Source organism: Silene latifolia, chromosome Y (genome assembly GCF_048544455.1).
Source record: "Silene latifolia isolate original U9 population chromosome Y, ASM4854445v1, whole genome shotgun sequence".
NCBI classification, from domain to species: Eukaryota; Viridiplantae; Streptophyta; class Magnoliopsida; order Caryophyllales; family Caryophyllaceae; genus Silene; species Silene latifolia.
In genome coordinates this window covers 111,750,497-111,770,539 of record NC_133538.1, presented here as the reverse complement: position 1 = coordinate 111,770,539, position 20,043 = coordinate 111,750,497, and positions in this window count along the sequence as shown.

Sequence of the window (20,043 nt, the reverse complement as noted above, 5' to 3'; positions counted from 1 at the left end):
TGTGTAGCAATATGTACCCCACTGTGTAGTGAAAACAATCTTGTGCATGTCTTCCTCAGCCATTTTAATCTGGTTGTATCCGGCATACCCGTCCATGACTGATAGGAGAGCATGTTCAGCAGTGTTGTCTACCAGAATGTCAACATGTGGCAAAGGGAAGTCGTCCTTTGGACTCGCCTTGTTTAGATCCTTGAAGTCGACGCAAACCCGAATTCTCCCGTCTTTCTTCACTACAGGACCAATGTTGGCCACCTAGTTAGAGTATTCAGACACTTTGATGAAACCAGCTGTTAGGCCCAGTTTAGCCTGGTCTGACCATAACCTGGCCTGACTCAGCAAGGCTGATTGATCAAGACAGGAACCGGACAAATCTGACTACTATTTAGCTGCTGAAGAATATTATGGCAAGAAGACTACTAAATCCTGGAAAGGAAGCCTGATAGTCAGTATATTATAGCTTGGCGGAGTACTAAATACAGCCTGGATTAAGCAGATAAACAGGAAATGCGATTGTATAAGCCAGATAACCATGCCCTATTCTCAAGGAAGACCAAGTCCAAACCTAAAACTATTTAATCCATGAATCTGGACGGAAAGAGGAGAAAAGGCTAAGGATTGGTTGAGTTGAGAACGGGTCAAGCGAACTAATAGGAAGCATGCCCTATTATTCCGGCAACAACTCCTATCTTTGGGGAGAACGTTATACATTTATAAACGTTATTCATTGTAACGTTGGAAGGGCAGTAGAGTACTATAAATAGGAGAATTTAACAATTGTAAAGGACATGGATTGTGAGCTAATTTTATCGATACTTTATCTTTTTACTCTTGAGCATTCAGATATTCATACAACATTGTACCCGGTCTATCAAAATAATATAAACGTTATTCTTTATACTTACTTCATCATTCATTTACACCATTCCAATCTTATAGAACTAGATACCCTGATCACTATATAACTAAGCCGGATCCCTTCAGGAAAATCCTGCTAAAACAATTGGCGCCCACCGTGGGGCATCTAGTTCTTCAACCAATAAAATTCTCCTTATTATCTTTCAATTAATATTCACACACAAAAATGGTGGAACTCACCATTTGAACAACAATTAGCGGTCGCTCCTGGCCAAAATCAAGAAATTGGAAACAATCCAAGAGAAAGCAGCTCAGTCAAGCAGAAATCAATAGGCTGAAGGAATCTGAGTCTAGCCTGAAGAAGAAATTGGAAAATCAGGCTTCGGGCTCCAAGACCAGATTCGAACCAGGAACCCCATTCTCATCCATTATCAAAAACATAGACTTCTCTAATTTTGGAACCCCGGAGAAGGATACATTATCCGGCACTCCAACCATTCCCAATGATGAGACAAACAAAATGACGGCAATAATGAAGGCTATGCTTCAGAAATCCAAAAACTCCACAACAAAATAGAAAATATACCCGGAGTACGGACCACCCGTGGTCAAGTAGAAATTGATGACTTTTGCGGATTCACCCTTTGCAGATGAAATTGCAAAGATTGATCTACCCAAGAAATTTATTGTCCCATCCATGAGAACTTATGATGGAACTTCGATTCACAAAATCATGTTGCCATATTAGACAAAAAATGTTGGTCGCCTCAATACCCAGTGAACTCAGGCAAGTCTGCGCATGTGCAAAGGCTTTGGCACAACCGATGGGGCAGCATTACAATGGTTCATCAATCTCCCAAATGGAGGTATCAAGAATTTTGCAGAATTGATCAATGCCTTCAATCAACAATTCGCAAGTAGCGGAGATATGGCCAAAAGACCAAGCAACCTGTTCGGGATAAAGCAACTTCTCGAAGAATCTCTCAAGGAATTCCTGGCCGATTTGTCAAAGAAAAGGTGGCCATTCCCGGATGTGATGAAGAAACAAAGAAGAGAAGCATTCAGGCAAGGAGTCTTGCTTGACAAAGTGACATCTATGCAGATCTAACCAAGAAAGCATGCCCAACCTTTGCCTTTGTTCAATCCATCGCCTTAGAGCATGTCGATTAGAAGAAGACCTCAACTTCGGGACGAACTCATCCGGAGGAAAGCGGGGCTATGGACATACTAACAGGAAAAGCTCCTACCGAAAGGAGGCAATCCCAGATCAGCACCCTATTCCAGCCCGAACGATCCAAGTCAATATGGCACAAGAACATAAAGGTAACCTCTCTAGCCTCCCAACTATCCCTGAATATAACTTCTCTATTAATACTGCAGGATTAATCAAACGCTGGAAAAACTGGGAGATACAATCGGATGGCCAAAGAAATCCGACAACCCCAGGAAAGATCCAACAAGATGGTGTGACTTCCATCAGGACATCGGACACACCACGGAAGAATGCATTCAAGCTCGGGAAACAAGTGGCATATCTTCTAAAGAAAGGCTACTTGAAAGATATAATCCAGCTGACCAAAGAATAAAGATGAAGGACAAAATAAGAGAGACCCGGAAGCAAAGCAGAGATCCTCCTCCTCCTCCTCCCATCTATGAAGTCAAATTCATAAATGGAGGATCGAAATCGTGGTCCGACCACTCTGCTGAGCCCAAGAGAATATCCAGGGAATCCGGACTCCAACCTCCTTCCAGGCCCGAGTCGTTGCCTGCTATTACCTTTGATGACTCGGATCCGCAAGGAATATCGGGTCTACACCATGACACCTGGTAATCACAATGCAAATCCAAGATGACCAAAGTATCAAGAATCTCGATAGATGGAGGAAGCTCAATCAACCTGGTGATGCTTGATGTCCTTAAAGCTATGAAGATAGACGAAAGCAAGATCATAAAGAAATCCAGCGTCTGGTTGGATTGAGTGGAGAAACAAAAAACACCCTAGGAGAAATCGCTTGCCTACCTATGTGGAGGGCGTGGCTTCATACGAGAGATTTGGAGTAATGGATTGCTTATCCTCATATAATGTAATCCTGGGCAGACCATGGATCCACAATGTCAAAGCAATCCCATCAACATACCATCAATGCGTGAAAATTCCAACAGAATGGGGGATAACCACCATCAGAGGAGAACAAAGGACTGCTCAGGAATGTTATACTCAGGCTTTGAAACCCTCAAAGTCAGGTAAGTCCCTTGCATAGCAATTAAAGTCACCTGTCAGGGAAGAATACATAGCACAAACACAGATGGAAACAGGAGAAGTCATATTAGACCCAGAATTCCCTGACAGAAAAGTACTTGTAGGGTCGATGCACCGACACAATCGGACCAAATCTGGTCGACTTTCTTAAAACTAAAATGTCTTGTTTTGCTTGGTCACATTTTGATATGACTGGTATAGATGCTGATGTTATTACTCATAAGTTGAACATTGACAAATCCTTTAAGCCCTGTACAAAGAAAAAGAGAAGAAAATTTGTCTGCAGAGAGGCATGAAATCATCAACCAAGAAGTTGACAAGCTACTCGACATGGGAATGATCAGGGAAGTGATGTACCCGACCGGCTTGCAAACGTGGTAGTCGTCCAAAAGAAAAATGGCAAATGGAGAGTCTGTGTAGATTACACCGACTTAAACAAAGCCTGCCCAAAAGATCCATTTCCCCTACCACACATCGATGCAATGGTAGATGCCACTGCAGGCCACGAAATGTTGACATTCATGGATGCCTCCAGCGGATTCAACCAGATAAAAATGCACCCAGCAGACCAGGAAAGCACAGCTTTCATCACTGAAAGAGGTATATATTGTTATACTGCTATGCCCTTTGGATTAAAAAATGCAGGTGCAACCTACCAAAGGCTAGTCAACATGATGTTCAAAGATCAGATAGGAGACACCATGGAAGTCTACATAGATGACATGGTAGTCAAATCAAAAAAGGCAGAAGACCACGTCAAAGACCTGGAAGTAGCCTTTCAAATACTGGAAAAATTCAATATGAAACTCAACCCACAAAAATGCCACTTGAGTCTCGGCAGCAAATTCCGGGCTACATGGTGACAAAAAGAGGAATAGAAGCCCCCTGAGCAGATCAAAGCTATCCTGGAGCTAGAACCACCAAAAACAGTCAAAGACATACAAAAGCTGATTGGAAGAATAGCGCCCCGAACAGATTCATTTCAAGATCATCGTAAAGATGCAAATCATTCTATAACCTCGCTAAGGAAGAACAAGGACTTTCAATGGACCCCGATCATCAGCCGCCTTTGAAGACTGAAAATATATCTATCCTCTCCCCCTTGCTGGCAAAACCAGTCAAAGATGAACCCCGAAAGTATAATTCGATCCACAGAATTGTCGGTGCGAGTCCTGGTCAAAGAAGCGGACGGACAACAAAGACACCTGTCTATTATGTAAGTAAAAGTCTACTGGATGCAGAGATCAGGTATGGCCTACTAGAAAAATATGTTTTAGCTTTAATAATGAGTTGCACAAAATTAAGACCATATTTTGAAAGTCACCCTATAATAGTCAGAACAAATCTTCCTATTAAGTCTGTACTTAGGAGACCAGAATTGTCCGGACGAATGTGCAAATGGTCAGTCCAGCTAAGCACATACAATATAACGTTTGAACCAAGGACAGCAATTAAGTCACAAGCACTAGCAGATTTTGTGGCTGATTTTAGTCCGACCCTAGAACCTGACCTAATAAAAGAAGTAAATAAACTGACCAGCGACCAAACAGACCTAGAATGGACCCTATTTGTCGATGGAGCAGCCAACACAAGGGGCACAGGCCTAGGTGTAGTACTAAAATCACCACAGGGGGATAAGATAGTACAGGCTATAAGCTGTGCATTTGAGGCCACCAACAATGAGGCAGAATATGAAGCCCACGATAGCCGGATTAAAGGTATGTATTGATCTTGGTGTGCAAAATTTAAAGGTACGCACTGATTCCCTTCTTGTCTCCAACCAGGTAAATGGCACATATACTGCAAAAGACCCCAAAATGATGCTTTATCTAGATGTTGTTCAAATGCTAAAATCAAAGTTTAAAAACTTTAATATTGACCAAATTTCCAGGGACTTAAATACCCAGGCCGATGCCTTAGCCGGCCTAGGGTCCAACTTTAGTCCCCTTGATTTTGACAAAATACCCATTGTGCATTTATTAGAACCTGCAATAAACAAACAAGATGAAAGTTTCCCAATCTACATTGCTAATTCTTGGACGAAACCTTACTATGACTGGCTACAACAGGGAATCCTACCCTTAAATAAGCAAGATGCCGAACACCGAAAATAAAAGTCGCTTCGTATACTATTATTGACAACGTGCTTTTTAAGAAATCGCAGTCGGACCTTACCTCGGATGCCTGGAACCACGGGAAGTCGAACAGATATTATCGAAATCCATGAAGGATACTTGTGGAAATCACAAAGGTGGAAGAAGCCTGGCAAGCAAAGTACTCAGAACAGGATATTATTGGCCCCACCTTAAGAGCCGATTGCCTGGATTTTAGCTCTAAATGCAAAGCACGTCGATTCACGGACCGTACATCCATCACCATCCGAGGAACTACATTCCATATCCGCACCCTGGCCATTTATGAAGTGGGGCATGGATATAGTAGGAAAACTACCTCAAGCACCTGGACAGAAAGTTTTCATGCTAGCAATGACTGATTACTTCTCCAAGTGGATAGAAGTTTGAATCATACAGCAAGTCAAGGAGAAAGATGTCATAGCATTCATCAAACATAATATCATATGTAGATATGGCATCCCCTCTGAAATAGTATGCGACAATGGCACACAATTTGTGGGAAAAAGAAGAAGATTTTCCGTGCCCAATGGAACATCAATCTGGTAACATCCACGCCAGGATATCCAAAAGCCAACGGTCGGGCAGAATCCAAGTAATAAAGTGGTGATCACCTGCATAAAGAAAAAGCTGGAAAGAAGAAAAGGTAGATGGGTGAAGAGCTCCCCGGTCCTTTGGGCTGAACCACGCCTAAAACATCCACCGGCCAAACCCCTACTCCTTGGTCTATGGATGTGAAGCATTAATCTGGCCGAGGTGGACATTCCATCAGCCGGATGTAGCTCGAACACAACAACAAACAACATACCTCTAATGGAGGATAGCCTGGACTTAACGGAAGAGCTAAGAGATGCAGCAAGCATCGATTAGCAAAGATACCAAAGAAAGAGTTGCAAGAAGCTACAACAAGATGTCAAAGCCAGGGTGTTCGGGGTAGGAGACCTCGTTCTCGGGAAAGTATTCCAAAACACAAAAGAGAAGAATGCTGGCAAATTGGCCCCAACCTGGGAAGGCCCCTATCTGATTGATTCAATAGTCGGCCGGGAGCTTATAGACTACAAACCCGGACGGAGAAATGATCCCAAGAGCTTGGAATATTACACACTTAAAACTATTTCACATATAGAATATATTTGCACAATCCAGGTATAACTTTTTACTTTAAACACTTCTTGCCTGAAAACTACATGTATAATACTTGCAATTATATGAATAAATGCCGTATATGATTTCTTCAAATTATGTGCCCAAGTACTTACCTATACTCTCATATTTACTTAGTAAAATCTTCAACACTTGTTTTACATATTGCATCTTAGTTAAAAACAAATCTTAAAGATTGGGGGCCACCCCCACCAAATATCCAACCGATATCCAAAATTCGGTTGCAAAACAGCCTTTAAATATTGAGCTCAACATAACATACAAACCTGGAAAATCTATTCCTAGATCAGTATGACATAAATGGGTCATAAGCCCTCCGCAGTGCAAGGGACATAAGCCCTCCAGGCATGTGCAACAACCCCACCCATAACACATTAAACTGGCCTGATCGGTCGAATAAGCGCCCGATCCAAATCGAAAAAATTGGCTCGATCCGATCGTATAATCGCGAGATCCAAGACACGTCCAACATCACAAAAGTACTTTGTCAAAACACAAAAAGAAGCAAAACAAAGACCAAATATTTATTCACCCAAAATAATTGGCCCTACCTAATAACCATCCATTCCAGGGACATCCCCCCTGGATGAGCCAAAAAAGTTTCTGATATACTCTAAATATTCATTCCAGGGACATTCCCCCTGGATAGACCAAAACCCAAAAGAAAAAACTAAGCTATTTTTGAGCCAGTAACCGACTCACAACCATCCACCATCTCCTGATCACCAGACTTTGCCTTGGAAGGAGGAGAATCCACTTCTTCTTCTTGACCCATGTTGGCCAAGTCAGGATACTGAGCATCCAAAGCTGTCTCATCTCGGTCCGGATTCCAATCAGCCCGGTCAGATTCTGGGTCCCTCATAGCATCAACCCGACCTTTCCCGAAGAAGTACTGAGCTGCATCAGCCAACCTCGCCTCCACTAACTCCTTTTCAGCAGCAAGCTCCTCATTCTTTTTCAACCGATCCCTGCATTGCCGCTTCTCACCTCCAACTCCACCGACACCTTCTCAAGATTTTTCGCACCACCTCACAAACTATAGCGGCCCTGGTTGACTCCTTAGTGTTGCCAATCGAGATTGGAGCACTACTTCATTACCCCGGATGTGTGCAGTCACGGTTTAGCCTATCCAGCTTTTCTTCCAAATTGGTAATCTTGGCACAGGCGTCCCTAAGCCGACAAGCGAGCTTGCCCAAAGATCCAACCCCTGCGTACATACAAAATCAATTAGGCAAATACAAGGTAAAACAAAAAGCACATAAACAATTAAAAAATATCCCTCTACAACTAACCTCTCTAGCCTGGGAAGCGAGTTCAGCAGCCCTTGTTACAAGAGAAGTCAGAATAGAAACCACCCTGGTAGACGAATCAAGGGTACTAGCAGACAATAGTTGGTCGCTCATCTTTGCAGAAAACTCATCTATCCGAGCCCGGGCATCATCCATGTCATCAATCCTAGCAGGCACTTGCCTTATACTCCTGAGTGGCTGAGCCGGGATAGGCTGTTTCCCTCCTTCCTCCTCTTCAGAATATCATCCTCCCTCTTTCTTTTTTGAGCCCCGGACGACCTCCGGTGACACTATCCCGGGCAGATCTTGAGGAGGCCGGACATCGAAATCAGGATATCCAAAGTCTTGTCACTCCCACTAGTTTCTGGCTCTTGGACCGCTCAAAGCAATCCTAGCCACCCCAGCCTTCAAATCCTTTGCAGAAAAGCTAGCCACCCTAGCAGAAGACCTAAACACTGGATATATAAAAAAAAAATATATATACGTAAATATCAAACCAAAAAGCAACAGAAGACAACAACCCAACATAAAAGCAAGCAGAAGACGTACAGGAAAGAGCAGTAGAACTAGGCTTGCCTTTGGGTACTTTAACCCCAGTCAGCTTGGTCTTCATATACCGGGGCAACAATTCCCTGCCCAAGCAAGCTGGCCAGGCCCTCTCTTCCTCAGGAATGGCAAGGAAAGCATCTATCCTTGCAATAGCCTCTTCATCTAGAGGATCGTGATTCCAATCAGGAGCTACAAACATTCTGAGAAACAAAATATACAGGTAAGACTTATGTACCTCACTCTCATTCAATATAACTACAAAATAAAAGTACAGGAAACCTACCACTCTCCAAAGGAGGATATCTCAGGTAATCAAAGCCCGATCCCAGTCTCACCCAGGATAAACAGGAAAGTCTTTGCCCAACTCTTGTCGTCTCCAGAATCCAGGTTAGTAATTAATGGAGTCATCTTTGACTTAATTCTCAAATTAAAACGACCAAATGAAGGATTTTTAAAATGATATACCGCCTTAATATCATTGAGAGTAATCACAAGATTGTGTTTAGCGCATAAATTTTCTATGGAATGAACAAGTTTCCAAACCATCGGCATAATCTGAAAAGGTGACACTTCCATAGCACGGATGGTGTCAATCATTAAGGGAGTAAAAGGTAACTTACAGCCTGCTTTGAATGCCCATTCGAAAATACAGAACCAACCAGGTGATACCCAGTTAGCCCTAACTGGACAAGACTCAGGAATCCATACCTCAGTCGATTCAGGAATTATTTTCTTCTCCCTTAGTATCTTGTCATAATTTGTTTTCAACAAGTTCTCTTCAGGAAAGTAAGGATCCAAAGATTGAAGGGCAGTGAAAACAGAATCCTGGTACTTAAAAGCAACAGCGCGAGCAGGAGGATCAATCTCCATCACTTCTTCTTCCTGGACGTTTACAGGTTCAGGCTCAACAGCAGCAGCAGCTTTCTGGGATGCAGGACGTTTTTTGGCTCCCATATCTTTAAATGTTTGATTTATTATTGAAATAGTCGAGAAAATACAAAATAGCAGAACAGGGTTACTGAGAAGAAGGGAAGAATTTGAGAAGAATTTCAGAAGAATTTCAGAAGAATATGCAGCAAAGAAAGAGGAGGAAATTTGATGAAAAATAACCTTGCCCTAAATACCGTATTTATAGGAGATGAATAACGGCATGAAAAACCTAGGGATTGCAAAACTCTCAGCATGACATCACCTAGCCGTTATAGTGTTCAACGGTAACTAGGAGTCTAAGAGTCATTGATTAAGTGTAAGTCTCTTAAATATTTAACCCGGTAAATTTGACATCTCACCCCTGGCCGGATCCAGCACGGGTAAAATGTCAAGGGGCAATTGTTAGGCCCAGTTTAGCCTGGTCTGACCATAACCTGGCCTGACTCAGCAAGGCTGATTGATCAAGACAGGAACCGGACAAATCTGACTACTATTTAGCTGCTGAAGAATATTATGGCAAGAAGACTACTAAATCCTGGAAAGGAAGCCTGATAGTCAGTATATTATAGCTTGGCGGAGTACTAAATACAGCCTGGATTAAGCAGATAAACAGGAAATGCGATTGTATAAGCCAGATAACCATGCCCTATTCTCAAGGAAGACCAAGTCCAAACCTAAAACTATTTAATCCATGAATCTGGACGGAAAGAGGAGAAAAGGCTAAGGATTGGTTGAGTTGAGAACGGGTCAAGCGAACTAATAGGAAGCATGCCCTATTATTCCGGCAACAACTCCTATCTTTGGGGAGAACGTTATACATTTATAAACGTTATTCATTGTAACGTTGGAAGGGCAGTAGAGTACTATAAATAGGAGAATTTAACAATTGTAAAGGACATGGATTGTGAGCTAATTTTATCGATACTTTATCTTTTTACTCTTGAGCATTCAGATATTCATACAACATTGTACCCGGTCTATCAAAATAATATAAACGTTATTCTTTATACTTACTTCATCATTCATTTACACCATTCCAATCTTATAGAACTAGATACCCTGATCACTATATAACTAAGCCGGATCCCTTCAGGAAAATCCTGCTAAAACACCAGCCTTGAATTGTTTATCCACTTATTCCTTGATTTTTAAGGCCCATTCAGGACGCTTCCGGCGTAACTTCTGCTTCACAGGTTTAGCTCCGGGCTTAATGGGTTATCCGGTCCTCTGCAATTTCCCTGTCAATCCCAGGCATGTCTCTGTAGGACCAGGCGAATACGTCTTTGTATTCGTGGAGGAAGTCAATGAACTGTTGTCTTTCCGAGGGGTCCAGGGTTGGCCCTATCCTAAGTTCTTGAGGTGCGTTGTTGGTCCCTACATTAATAAGTTCGGTCTCCTCAATGATGGGGGTTCTAGTTTCCCATTTGTCAAGTTCTTTGGCTAGGTGAGGTGGGTAGTCACTCAAGTCAAATTCCTCATAGTCATTCAGAATTGCATTGCAGTTAAATTGAGACGAGTCATAAGTAAACTTAGCGTTCATTAAGTTGACACAAGCGAAAAGCTCGAAGAGGACAAACATCTCATGGTCGGTCATAGGCGACACAGCAGAGGAGGTGGCCCATGGAACAGGCTCCAGGTTGTCACCATTCATGGGAGTGGGGGTGACCCTAGTAGACTTAGCCTCTGAATCAGCCATGACCTTGCGATAAAATAGCGGGAACATAGGGAGTGTTAGGAGCTATGACAGTCTCTGACTCCGACTTAGACTCAGATTCAGATTCTTCTCCACTTCCTTCTTTGAACATATGGCCTTCTCCAAATGTGATCTTGAGAATGCGGCCTCGGCGATCGGTCCACTTGACGGTTTTCCTCCAGCCTTGTGCGGCTTTCTCCGGGTCAGTGTCGGAGATCAAAGTAGTTGGGTCAAATTGATTGTCCTTCAGGGCGATGTTGATAATGTCCCATAGTCGAGGTGCTTGATGTTTTCCTCTCCAAAGAGGAGGGTGACAGCTTGTCCATCGAGGCATGACGGTGGGTTAGACTCAATTGATGCAGCTTCGGTGTTGTCGGGGATGAAGTAGCAATCCTGGAAGACTTCCACACCCGGGTACCTGGCCTTGGCTACAGAGTCATATATAGGCTCTGGAAAGACATGGTAGAGCTCTGATTCTCCCTCGGGAACAAAGTATCTGTTGAGGGTCAGATGATAGGGAAGGAGGATAACTCCGTGCTTCTTGCATTTTCGAACTAGGAGGTTCATCTCCTGGATATCTTCATCGGTAGGCTCATATCCCAGTCCGAAGGGAATGTTGGGGACCTTAGCCTGTTTCAAGGGAGGTAAGGTGCTCTTCAGTGGATTGAGGGGCAAGCCCGGGAAGTAACCCTAATGCATCGTGATGCGGTGGACCGTGCGGTTGGCGAACGGGTCACAATAAAAGGGTGTTGATTCATCAGATATGGCATTCATAGCTTGGAATCCCCAAATTTCATTATCATATTCCTCAATGGTCTGGGAGGCTATTCCCTTCCTCATGACAGCTTTGATCTGGGAAGCGGGAATTGTGATCGTTTTCCCGTTGAAGGGGACCCTGATCTTATGGTGGAGAGTTGAGGTAACTGCTTTGACAGCGTGAATCCAAGGACGTCCCAGGAGTATATTGAAGGAGGCGTCGATGTCGACCACCTGAAAACTGGTTTTCGTTTCCAGTGGTCCAATTGCGACAGTCAGAGTGATGAGCCTCGCGACCTTGCAACGATTGCCGTCGTAGGCGCGTACTCCTTGAATTGTTAGGACCAAATCAGATTCCTTAATACCCACCTTGTGAGCAGTCTTGAGGGGAATGACATTTACCGCGGATCCGTCATCTACAAGGACCACAGGTACATTCTTCTTGAGACATTGTACGGTAATGTACAGGGCAAGGTTATGATTGGCTCCGAAGGGAGGGATGTCTTCGTGAGAGAAGACGACAGGGTTGTTCAAGTCAGGGGTATCCCTCGTCATATGTTCCACTATTTCTTCAGGGGAAGAGGTTGAGGGCACAGTTAATTTTCCCAAGTCCTGTAGCAAAGCCTGTCGATGCTCAAAGGATGTCGCAATCAGTTGCCAGATGGAGATCTCGGCTTTTGCCTTCTGAAGCTGCTTGAGGATCGAATTCTCAGGAACTCTTGGTTGAGTGTCTACTTCCAGGACGGCTTGGTCGTTTGGAGCGACCTCTGAATTATTCGGGTTCTGATAGGGGCGTCCGGACCGGGTAAGGTTACTAATCTCTTTCGCCCGTTTCTCTTTCCCTGGGACAATATAGACATCTCCAACATCATCTCTCCAGACGCCATTGAATTCAGGATCTCGAAGGCGCCTTGGAGGGGTATTCTTTGGTAGGCAATTTTTGTGAGGGATATTTCTGTGAGGGTAGTTTTTATGGGATTGATTATTGTGAGGGTGATTATTGTGAGGATATTTATTGTGAGGATGATTTTTGTGAGGTGCATGCTAGAATGTCGTGGGATCAATCCGTCCTGGTGAGGGTAGTTTTGGGCGCTCAGGGGACTCTCCCTCGGGCGTGGTGGTGGAGGATTGAAGATAAGTCGGCGGTAGGCATCGTCAAGTCGGGTAATCCTCTCGGAGAGGCTGGCTATAGCTTCCTCAACCTATTGGAACATGGTGAGCATAGTTGCGGCACTAAACAAAAATACCCCGTCCGAGGGATCTTTCTCCAAAGTGAAATGTGCGATGCGATATGAGATGTGGTAATGGCTGTGATCGCTTCAAGTTGTTAGTAATGGTAGTTTATATAAGGATTTATAAGTCTTATAAGGGTATTAATTATGGTAGTTAAAGAGTTGTAGAAGTGTAATGAGAACTATCGAAATATTAATGGATCAATGTGATATATGAATGGCTGAAAGCTTCCGCATGTGACGTGATTAATTTGAGTAGATTAATTTGTTTGTGTTGAAGCATAATTATGTTGTTAGTACACTTGAATAATACCTGTAAATTTAATGTTAAAGGAGTGATTAGAGTAATGTGATTATAAGTATATTAGCGGAGTTGTAAACAAAGGTTTAGTTATGAAATAATGCGTTAAATGTATACATGAATGATTTAATAGCATGGTAAACTATGTTGTGTGAAGTTCGTTATAGAATAACATGATATGTATTCTAGTTGGTGAAACCGTTGTGATACAATTGAGTAGTAATGGTATAATAATGTGAATGAATATGATAACCGGTGACGACTTCCGAACTTGGTTTGGAATCGACACGTGATGTTGTTTTGCAGGAATCTTTAGTTAACCTCGTAATTCCGACCGTGTACCCAACCTTACTTGACCGAGTATGAGTGCCTACTAGGCCGAGTAGACCTCATTCGATCTAGTTAGAAAGCTATGACGTCGAGGATGTAGGAATTTCCTACGGACACTCGACAGAATAGCGCCTACTCGATCGAGTAGAGGGCACTCGATCGAGTACCCCACATACTCGATCGAGCAAGCTACAGTACTCGGGTGTTTGCGGGATTCTTATACTCTCTTTCCATCCTTCTTTCTTTTATTCTACCTCATTGATAAACCCTAATACCTCCATATCTCTCCTCTTGCTCTCAAATCTTATGTTGTGGTGATTTATTTGGTGATTTCCCTTGCTTATAATTGTCCTTCTACTTCCTATTTGATTAAGGTATGAGTTTCCTTCCTATTTTAATGCTTTTCATCAATTAGAAACAATTAGGATGATAGAAAAATCTGAAAATTCGATTTCTATGTGAGAAAATTTACTTGTAATTGTTGTAATATGAACTAGATGCTTCCCTTTCATGATTATTGTTGTTTATAATACAAAACTCAAATAGAAATTGAATATAATTGTGGCCGAAATTTCTAGGGTTTGGTAAATTGAAGTGTTTTTTGGTTGTCTTTTACATGAAAAAGGATGAAATTTGAGTAATGTATGTTGTATATATCATGTGGGAAGTTGATTTTTGTGATTTTCACCTCAAAATTTGTCTTAAAACTCCGTCTTAAAAGTGACTCAAACTGAAATTTGTCTCATATGATTAAAGAATTGAGTTGTACATGAATGTATTTTTGAAGATTTGAGTCCTAAAAGTTATAATAGTTGAGTTAATACTTGTTAATTATGTCAAAATTTTCACAACTGTAGAGACCGTCCGAGACATAAGAACTTGAAATTTTACTTGTAATTTGGGAAATTGTTGGCGAAAGTGTGTACTTAGATGAAACTCTCATGAATTAATATGTGTATTTTGCATGTTCCGGTGAATATGTGTTGGTGTATTCAAAAGGTATGTTGAAACAGATGCCGAGACTAAACTTAGGGACCCGACAAAGTAAGAGGGGTAGGGCTTCTTAGCCCGAAGTTGGGGAAGGGAGTGGACCGGTGGTACCAGCTGTACTGGAGTATCCTTCTGTGGTGTTTGTAGACTACGCACAACGGGATAGGTTTGTAGCCTTACAGTCCCGTAAGATGAGACTGACCCGTTGCGTGGACATGACTCTTTTAGAGGACCTGGGTGTTGAGACGGATGTCCGTCATATCTTTGAGACTTTGGGATTCACCGGGCTATACCGTTTACGGAAACATTCATATGCTTTTCTGACCCTTGAGTTCATGAGCTCGTTTAAATACGATCCGGCCGAGCAGACTATGCAGTTCTGTCTTATGAACACCAGTTTTGTTTTGACCATTGACCTTTTTGCATCTCACCTTGGCTTGGCTAAGCCTCCCAAGGGATCACTTCATGACATACCATATGAGTGTGGAGTTTGCCGCCTTATGCCTTGTATCACCGGGAAATCTGCCCCCACCGCTAGCAACATGTTGATCAATGATGTGCAACATGTCACCTTGAGAATCTTTCTTCATGTTGTGTCGTGTCTTCTTTACGAGAGGTCTGATATGAGTAACTTAAACTCCCACGAGTTGTTGCTTTTGATGGCGTACCTCAACCCCGAGAGGACTGAGAAAGTGACCTTAAATGCTCTTGCTATAGTATGTGCCAGTCTTGCTTTGATGGCCTCCTCTAGCACTAGGTTTTTGAGTTGTGGTGCTATCGCCACCCGTTTAGCTGAAAAGCTAACTTCTTTTGAGGCTTCCTCGGAGTACACCCCTCTAGCCACCCCGATACCTACCATGGACAGAGAGTACTTCCTCGACCCGAAGTGGTTGAGAACCATGGAGGATGTTAGTTTAGCATGGTATGTGTGGGGAATGAGTTGGATGAAGATATCAGCTCCTGAGCACCTCCCACCGACAGAGCCTTTAGCTGCGGCAGTGGTAGCTATCGATTCTTATGAGGAGGAGACTGAGGCGCGTCCTGCGAGGCAGACGTACTTCATCGACCCGGAGATTCTTCGAGTCATGCCTCAGCCGAGGAAGGGGGAGAATGTGAGAGATGACGAGGATCACCCTAGGATAGGGAGAGGGCCACGCCGAGTGCTGGAGAGGATGGCTGAGACACAGCCACAACCGACAGAACCACCACAGCACCCATTTCCTTGTCATCCTTACCTTGATACCCCGGCGACACGTGACAGCTACCTGGCAGAGAGAGTGTCCTCTACCTTGACACTCTGGAACATGCACGAGATGGCATATACTCAGGGTTTTGGGACCGAGGGACCGCATCCGGTTTGGTGGAAGGGAATCAGAGACTACAGCAGGGTTTTCCACTCCTACGGGGTGGATGCGTCCACATGGGGTACACCTCAGTCATACCCCTACGGCGGCATGACCCCTTGGTACGTGAGACCAGATGCTGGAGTCGGTGGTAATGTGGGTTTGGGCGCATCAGGAGCAGGCACCTCGGGTGGTGGTGGAGATGAGGATTATGTCATGGATGAGCAGCACCAGCAGCAGGAGTAATACTCCGTTTCTTTTATCGTGTTTGTGGTTGTGTTGGATGTTAGTTCGTTTTGGTTGGTATTTTTTTTTCATTTCGTACTTATTATATTCAGTTTGTATTGGTGGCCATAAGGTCGTATTTGCTTTCCTAGACTTGGTTGCAGGGTTTGTGGTCGGGTTATCAACCGACTTGCGGTTATGCGATCATATATATGTATATTTTGTGTTGTGTTAAGGAATTTTTCGAGGTAATTTGACCTGTGGCCACTCGACCGAGTGCCCCTAACTCGATTGAGTAGCCGCAGGTGTGACAATTAAAGAGTATTCTGATCTCGGGCTAGTCGATCGAGTAGCTAAGACACTCGATCGAGTATGGCCAGCTCGATCGAGTACCCAGTACACTCGATCGAGTAGCACTGTTACAAGCACTTTTTCGAAAATAAAATTGTTTGAATGTTTCTATTTTTACATGTTTCGATAGTTATAATGGTTAATGAAGGATAGTAACATGTTTGGGTTGACTTATTACTTATAAATGACATTTTGTGGGAGTAGATGTGACACAAAAGTTCCTTTTATTGCATTCTTTTTATTTTAGCAACATCTATAAGAGGGCATAACTTATTTATTATCGAAAAGGCTTGTTAATTATTTCGCAGAATTTCCATAACTACATTGTATACAATTGATATATGCATTTTTTTATGGTTCTTGATCATTGTTCTCGTAAGGCATTATATGTATATATATAGAAGACTATGTTAGTCGTGATTAATGAGTAATGTCGACAAGGTGCATTATGTGTTAGAAAAAAAATTATTTGATGGTGAACTTCGGGGACGAAGTTCCTTTTAGAGGGGAAGAGTAATGTCACAAAATAAAAAGACCGATATTATAATAATTTTGTGGTTTGTTTGTAGTGTTTGCTATGGTCTATGTTATATTTCTAGCATGAAGTTATAATTGTTTTAATCGTTTGATGAGTAATTTGTATGTTTAAGTAAAAGTCAAGTAATTTGCCATGAAAAGATAGTCTTAAAGAGATAAGGATGTCAAACACGGTAGTGGAGTGGTTCAGCTATGAGTCGTGCATTGTGTGAATCTGTAATAGGATCGTTATGTGACCTTTTTTGTGTCACATATTTTGTGTGGTAGTTGCGTTAATGTGTGTCTGAGGAGTTCGGTGTAGTAGTTTAATTGTTAGTGGAATTGTTCATATAGGTTCATGTCGTGAGGTTGGTAATTCGAGTTGTGGTTGTAAGAGTTCGTGCATGTGGTGTGTTGGACAGTGGATGATGACGACATAATGGGCTAATGCCTCTAGTGAGTAGTGGACTTGGGTGAGGAGAACGGGAGTGTTGACCTTGGGTTTCTAGTTGTGCCGTTCGGGGGAGGATGATTCGAACTTCGGGGACGAAGTTCTTTTTAAGGGGGGAAGACTGTAATACCCGCCCTTTTAGGGATCCGTTGACCGACGTTGACCAACCTTTGGGGGAAGGTGATGGCCTTTAGAAATGCGTGTCAAGGATACTTAGTGGCTTGTTAGAGTATGAGGATGAGTGGCACTCGATAGAGTAGAGGTTACTCGATCGAGTAACTTGGGTACTCGATCGAGTAGGTTAGTTACTCGATCGAGTAGCGTCTTTCAAGCGAGGGTTTATAATCGTGTTTTGTCAAAGCCGCGAATAATTTTCGCCTTCTTCTTTCAGACCTAGATGTCGTCCACCTCCTTTCCCTTCACCAAATACCTTCCATGGGAGCCTTTGAGGATGCTAGTACCTTGAGGATGGGTTACTTGAGTCGGGTAGCGGTCGTAACGCCGTTGGGTGATGCGTAGGTATGTCATCGTCATCATCTTGTCTTTGTTGTTCCTTGTAGGGTTGTGTTTGGTAGTGATAGGCTTGTGTACTGTTTGTATAAGGATTGCTTGCTTGGTTGATGTCGTATGGTTGATCGAGGAATCGCTGCTTTTGGTTAAAGGTAGGTTCGTCTACTTAGTTTCTGTTGGTTGTTTAGTGTCGGTTGTCGTATTGTTGTTGTGACCGTGTGGCTGAGTATATGTGGTAATCGGTTAGTGTATGATGTTTTGTTAATTGTTGTTGTATTGCAGCTGTCTGTGATTGATTGTCTCTGGTTCTCGAGGTGCGTCCTCGGCTGAGTGGAGTCACTTGCGGGAGTGGCTTCACGCCCTAGTTTCGCCCTCCGTGACCCACCACGGGAGGGGATGTGCACATTAATGGGACAGGGTTTTCGCTCGGTATGATGAGCGGGGCTTAGGTGGGAACGACTGCGGTCCCCCACTGGCAGGGCTGTTCCTGTGGACAGTCGGTGACGAAGATTGGTTGGAGTGGTTGTGACTGTGTATGTGTGTTTGGTTGTGTTTGTAATATGTTGGTACCGTTTGTTGTGTCATACCTCAGTTACTGAACTTGTGTGGTTGTCTTGTTTGTTTTGTTGTGTCTGCTGTGATCCCTTATGGTGAGCAGTCTGCTTCAGCAGGTTTGTCTTGGATGGTAGCTGGAGTCCTGGAAGGAATGAGTCTTCACGAGTAATGACAGTAGTAGTATATAGTTTCACGAGTTGTATCTTTCTTTTGTAGTTTGGGTTGTATCACTTGTAAATTAACTTTAAATGTTCTTTATCGACTTTTGATGATTACTTACCTCGGGCAACCGAGATGGTGATACTCTTATATGATAGGGAAGGTCTTGTTAAGGCTCCTTATTATATGGGGGTGTTACACAAGGACTCGTCCAACTTTATGTTCTCCACCTCTAGCACATGGGAGGGATCACTCACATACTTCCGTAACTAAGACATAAGAAGCACATTATGCACATGATCCAAAGCCGCTGGTAACGCTAACCGGTAAGCAACCTCTCCCACACAATCCAAAATCTCATATGGTCCGATGAACTTCTGGCTTAGCTTCCCTTTTATACCAAACCTCATAGCCCCATGCATAAGAGACACTTTCAGAAGAACCTTGTCCCGAACCTGAAACTCTTTGTCACGACGATGTAGGTCTACATAACTCTTTTGTCGATACTGGGCCGCTTTCATCTTTTTCCTAATCACCATAACTTGTTCTATCATCTCCTTTACCATCCGTGGTCCTAAAACCACTGCCTCAGCTATATCATCCCAGAAAATCGGACTCCTACACCTCCTCCCATACAGTGCCTCAAACGGTGCCATCCCAATACTCGTGTAATAACTGTTGTTATAAGAGAACTCAATCAAATCCAACCTATCCTCCCAGCTACCACAAAAATCCATCACACAAGCTCGTAACATATCCTCCAAGGTCTTGATAGTTTTCTCTGTCTGCCCATCTGTTGCAGGATGAAAAGCAGTACTCATCTTCAAGGTAGTTCCCATCATCCCCTGCAACTCTTGCCAAAATAGAGAAATAAACTTTGCATCCCGATCTGACACAATATCCTTAGGGACTCTATGTAACCTCACCACATGTATCCTGTACCCATTATCCAACTAAACCTTACTCCAAGTATCTTTCATAGGAATAAAGTGAGCTGACTTAGTCAAATGGTCAACTATCACCCATATCGTGTTGTTACCCTGCTGGCTCCTTGGTAAACCCACTATAAAGTCCATAAAGATAGATTCCCATTTCCACTCACGTACCTTAAGAGACTGAATCTTACCATTTGGTCGTCGCTTCTCTCCCTTAACTCTCTGACATGTCAAACATCGTGCCACAAACTCAACTGTTTCCCTCTTCATCCCAGGCCACTAGAAAGTCTTCTTCAAATCATTATACAACTTATCACCACCTGGATTTAATGAATACGGTGTGCAATGAGCCTGTGTCATGATTATCTTTTTCAACTCCTCATCATTAGGAACACACCATCTCCCATCAAACCGAACACTCCCATCTGTATGAATAGAGAACCGAGACACTGTCATTTTCTCTAATCCAGCTCTCCACTCCTCAATCTTAGGATCAAGAGCCTATTTTCTGTGAATA